The sequence below is a fragment of the Euprymna scolopes genome, chromosome 11, assembly GCF_053919585.1.
Source record: "Euprymna scolopes isolate OS-2025 chromosome 11, ASM5391958v1, whole genome shotgun sequence".
Classification (NCBI taxonomy): Eukaryota; Metazoa; Mollusca; class Cephalopoda; order Sepiida; family Sepiolidae; genus Euprymna; species Euprymna scolopes.
In genome coordinates, this window is record NC_136492.1 from 66,043,669 (window position 1) to 66,049,826 (window position 6,158).

At 31.7% G+C, this 6,158-nt stretch overlaps 1 pseudogene; it reads right to left on the minus strand.

Moving 5' to 3' along the window:
• Nucleotides 1-4,265: 4,265 nt before the first annotated feature.
• LOC145288439 (U2 spliceosomal RNA) lies at nt 4,266-4,447 on the minus strand (annotated as a pseudogene).
• Between the last annotated feature and the right edge of the window lie 1,711 nt (nt 4,448-6,158).

A 6,158-nucleotide genomic window follows, 5' to 3' on the forward strand; every position in this document is an offset into this window, starting at 1 on the left:
AAAACGTTCTAAAAAGAACAAAAAAACACACACATTCGAAAATTTTATAATTTTTTTTTTTTTTTTTTTTACAAGGAGGTCACCACTTATGAAGGCCTGGAAGCCACTCAGGGATAAGGGTTATTGCATGTACAGTACGTTGTACGTTAGTGTTGAGATTTCATAAAGTGTCTACTTAAGGGGGCTATTCATCAGGAATTTGTTTACGTTTGATTTGAAGACATCCAAGTTGTAGTCAGGTGGGAAACAGGCAGACGGAACAGAGTTCCACTTGCGTGCTGTTCTAAGAAAGAAGCTGTGTTCATGGAATCTACGTTTTGATTTAGGCACAGATAGAGAGTGGGGAAAACTTTTGACAGTGGCTTCAGCTAGACGGGTGTTTTTCGTAAATGATTGGCGAGGGGGGACCAGAGATTGGAGCTCAGACGAGCACTTGCCATGGAAATAACGGTAAAACAAAGATAGGCTCGCAATGTCTCTTCTGTGGGAGAGAGGTTGCAGGGAAGAGAAAAGGGCATCCACCACTAAGCCACGAAGTCTATTTAGTACTCTGTCAAGGCAGGATAGGCTTTTTTTAGTAGCTCCTGCCCAGGTATGGCAGCAGTATTCCATCCTTGGACGTGCTTGGCTTTTATATAGATAGAGAATTGCATCAGTAGTGAGATATCTTCTGGAGTGGTAGAAGGAACCCACCATCTTTCCAGCGACCCTGGCAACAGACTTGATGTACGTGTTCCATTTCATATCAGGAATAAAGGTAAAGCCCAGAAGCTTGTCAAAATATTGAGCTTCTCCTAGGCGAGAGCGATCCATTACAATTGATGTCAGATGGGGATCAGAGCGTTGATGGTATAAAGATAGGAGCTTGGTTTTAGATGCGTTAAAGGTAACCAGCCACGTCTTCCCCCACTGAACTACACGCTCGAGATCAGAGGAGAGAGAATCAGAGAGAACTTATTTGAAATTAATATTTATTTTGTTTAATCAAAAGATAAATAAAAATGAAAAGATAAATAGGTATGTTTTCGAATATTTACTTTAACGTCTACAGCTCATAAATTCTTATTTCTTTACAATAAAGAAAAGGAGAAATTAATTAAAGACAAAGATAGGAGTTATTTAAAGTAAAATATATTTAGATAAAAAATATAAATGTAAAGTAGAAATTATTTAGAGAAAAGAAAATTATCTAAAGTGAACAAGGGGAATAATTTAAAGAAAATAAAATTATTAAAGTAAAGCTTGGCTATAAATATTTTTAATTTCAGAACCTCGAGCAATATTTATGTATTACGTGCAAAAAGAGAAGAAAAAAAAACGCAGGAACCTGACATTTGCCCAAGTATGCTTTTCTAGCAAAACCTGTAATTAGAATTTGTCAACTGGCGTGCAAGATTTCCTTAAGAAAAGTATTTTCTTAAGAGAATTTTGTCAACAGTCGTGAGGGATTTGCGGTAAAAAAGATGTTGTCCAAAAATTAATCATCTTAAAAGATTGTAAAAAAAAAAATCTTTAAGAAATAAAAAAAAAAGTTTTATCTCAGCCTCTAAATAAACATTTTGCATTTTTGCTTGCCGCAAAATACATTTAAATATATTTAAATTAATGCGGATCTCGTATTTATTAATACAAAGACATGATTTCAAAAGTTAAAAAAAAAAATGTCTTGGTACTATCAGCTAGAAGAGAAACCAAAAATTTAGCCTTCCAACCGCGTTCTCTACCGATGTTGTTATCGAGAGAAAGATAATGAAGTTTTATTATTAAACGACTTGAAGCAATAAATTGAATTTGAGCATGCGCAGAAAGAAGTAAAAGCATGTCGACCAGTTTGAATGAATATTTCGCATTTCAATTTGCTGATATATTTCTGTATGCGTTATTCATCCATACAAACAAAGATTTTACTATAAAAAATCTTTGGTGTATTGTAATGTTATGACCCTTTAGGCTGTGATCATAGCGTAGTATCTGTTAACTGTGGCAAGCGGGGTCAAGGGTCAAAACATTATTATTATTGTTATTGTATTCTTGTTAATTGATTTGAGCGACGGATGGTCGCTGGATCAGTTATTATGATTAGAAGAACAAACAATTAAATTGCGGAAGAAATGATTGACGTGTGAATCGCAAAAGGAATGCGAAAATAGAAAATATATGTAAACATTATTTTTGTGTTTTGAATAAACAAATAACTAGTTGTGGATTAGGTTGGTCTGAGACACGTAATTAGGTGACGTAAGAGAACACGTGATGTAGTTAATTTTGGAGAGATTGAGGGAGTTGAGGATTGACCGCCAGAGCAGACAGACGTCTAGACAGGGGGGGACAGACAGCTAGGAGCGGGCTGTAAGAACAGAAAATGTAGACTAACTGCAGATCCTGTGAAAACCATTTGAGACAACTGTAATCAATTTATATTATAAAAATATAAAGAGCTGTTTTAATGGTTTGACAAATAAGAACAGATGTCTCAATTGAATGGTGCTGATCGCTTCATGGTTCGTCACGGAGCAGTGGGAAGATACAGAAGAACTCTTCAAGAAAAAGGTATGAAGCATATATTATTCTTCTTACATATGAACTGTAAAAATATCTCGTGTGATAAGTCTGATACAACATGACTCGGTTTACACGTCAATATCATGTCCCTGGCTAAACAACATACGTTTATTATCTGTCTGTTAAAAGAACACTATCTTACATCCACTAGATAACACATGACACGTTTTAATATATCATCTCCTCCAATATAAACCAATATACAACAGTATGATTTCTGTCAGTATTATATGGTCAGTAGTTTAAGAGTTTATCTATTAATTACTTACACACACATATCTCTACAGTTTTGTCTATATAAAGAAGAGAGGATTACTTGAAAAAAAAAGTTAGAAAAGAAAAAAAAACAAAAAACAAACCATTTAACGTTTCAGCCGCATTCTCCCCCGATGTTTTCGAGAGAAAGAAAATAAAGACTTAATATTAAACAACTTGAATTGAATTTAAGCATGCGCAGAACGAAATTAAAACATGTCGGTCAGTTGAAATGAACATTTCGCATTTCAACTTACCAATATATGTCTCTGCGGGTAATTCATCCATACAAAGATTTCACTTGTTCTAAACCATCCTTGTTGTTTTATTACTATTTTCCCCTAATTTTAGAGTTAAGTGACCAATAGTTCAAGTATTTATCTGTTAAATAGTTAAACACACATGCATCTACTTATTTATTTATATAGAAGAGAAGAAGAAATAATTTCAAAAGTTTTAAAAAATGACTTAGTACCATCAGCTAGAAACATTTAGCGTTCCAGTCGCATTCTCTTCAGATGTTGTTTCCGAGAGAAAGATAATAATTCTTAATATTAAACAACTTGAAGAAATTAATTGAAACTAGCATCTCAGCCCGGCTTTGCCCGGGTGTTTGGAGGTGTATGTTGAGCAAAAAAAAAAAAAAAAAAAAAAAAAAAACGGTCAATTTTTTAAAACTTTGATCCCTATTGTGACCCCTTAAAATTTATTGTTTGGGGCTCAAATCAATTTATTAAGTTAGATCCATGCCCAAGGAACCTATATCTAAAATTTCAAGTGCGCCGACTCAAAATTTTCTGAGGAGTTTGATAGAGTTCTGAAAGGTCAAATCGTTGAACTTTGACCCCTTAATCGCCAAATATCTGGCCAAAAACCGATCACATCGATTTTCCCAAATCTCAGTACCCTGTATATAAAATTGCGAGTCTGTAAACTAAAAATTGACAGAGTTATTGCGTAGTGAAATGTACACAGACACACAGATACACAGATACACAGACACGTTCACTTTTATATATATATATATATATATATATATATATATATATATATATATATATATATATATATATATATTGAGCATGCGCAGAAAGAAATAAAACATGCCGGCCAGTTGAAATGAACATTTCGAATTTCAATTTGCCGATATATGTCTGTACACGTTATTCATACAAGCAAAACAAAGATGTTACTCGTTATAAACAATCCTTGTTGTATAATTACTATTTTCTATTAGTTTCACTGTTATGTAATCAGTAGTTTAAGTGTTTCGATGTATATATTCTATCCTCCTCCAAATCTTCATTCGATCTGGAGTGTTTTTATTTATATTCGGAAAGATTATATGAGGGATTTGTGTTTGACTCCCAAAAATGAGTATATTTATTATTTAATTTTTATTTGTTGTAAATTTACTTGCATCCTCACGAGGGCAGAGTAAGACACAAGGTAGGTTTTTCATGTAGGGAAAATCCAGCTCCACAAAAAGGGGCATTCTGGATATGAACACAAATTAAAATTGTCTCAGCAATGAAGGATTTCTCCTCCACTGACTGAGGACAGAAAAGGTGAAGTGTAGCATAAGAACAGATACTACACTGTGATCTTGGCCCGAAGGCCAAGAAGATTTGATGTAAATGTTTATTGATATTTCTTGCTCGTCCATTATAAAATTATCATTTAATTGTTATTGTATTATCTATTTATTATTATCGTTTTAATCAATATCATTGTTTATATCATTATGATAAATAAAAATCTTATATTTTATGCCATTCACTTTCTACTTAAATTTGTGTTACCGGTTAAAATCGTCTGTACTCTAATATATAAAAGACTGTCTGTCTGTCCATCTGTCTGTCTCCATATGTTCAAACTCTATCTCCTCTGAAACTAAAAGTTGCATAGCGGCGCTAGGGGCCTCAAGTGATTGGATTATTTTCCGGGACGTTCTTTTATGGGTCTTTGCCGGTTAAAATTGGTTTTAGGGGTCAAAAATGGGTAAACATTGAAAAAATTCATTAGACATTTAGTACATTCATCTTAGTTTATTTTTAATTTTTATTTTTTAATCACTTCTTATGCGTATCACATTGGTACAGTGGTAACGTCACCAGCTTAGAATGCTACAGTTTTGGTTTCGATTCTAGCTGATGGCACTCAAATACTTTTTTTTTTACTTTTAAAATCACGAGTCTTATAATAATATATACGAAATCTGGGCAAGTTAAATTATCAAATTTAAGTGTATTTTAAGTCCGGGCGAAGCCGAGCGCCACACATGCTAGTTAATATATATATATATATATATATATATATATATATATATATATATATATACATATATATATAGTAATTTATAAAATATATATGGTGATTAAGCTTAATCGCCATATATATTTTATAAATTACTAACTAGCTCTACCTACATATTGAGCACTTTTGAAGTAAATACTTAAAGTTTACGCATAAATCTATACTTTTTTATATTAGGTTTATGTGAGTAAATGAAGTAGTTATATATATATATATATATATATATATTATGGCAGTAGAGTTCAGTTTCCTAGAATTACATCCAATGAAACAACACGTATCTACCATAAAGTGCCCAGAGCAGGTATATTAAATTTATTTATGCAAACAATGATAGCTACACATGTGCATACATGTTTCTGTACTCACCCGTTATTCGGGGTGATTACAGGAACATGTATGCACATATGTAGTCATCAATATTTGTATAAATAAATTTAATATTATATATATATGTATATATATATATGCATGTATATATATATATATATATATATATATATATATATATATATATATATATATATATATAAAGATCCTATATAGCTGTATAGGTCGTCTTATTTATCCGATGCTTTCTCTAAAAGCGATACTAGATCTGATTCACTTAAACGGACATAGAAACCGATGTCGTTGAATTTCATTTTTCGAACTGTTTTCATTGCGTTGGTCGCGAATGTATAGATGGTTTGTAGCGAACTTTGTAAACAGCAGAAGTCTATCGATGTCAATGAAACCATGATACGTCTCTAGAATGTGTAACGTATTGTTTTTAAACAAATAATATATATATATATATATATATATATATATATGGATATATATATGTGTGTGTGTGCATGTGTATATATAAGATATGTTTTAAATAAATTATTTTTAATATATTCTTTCCATAATAATAATAATTATAATATATATATATATATATATATATATATATATATATATATATATATATATATAATTATAAAACTCAAATGACCTTATAAAGGGTGTTGTAACCCAACATCCGGTTTACAACTTCT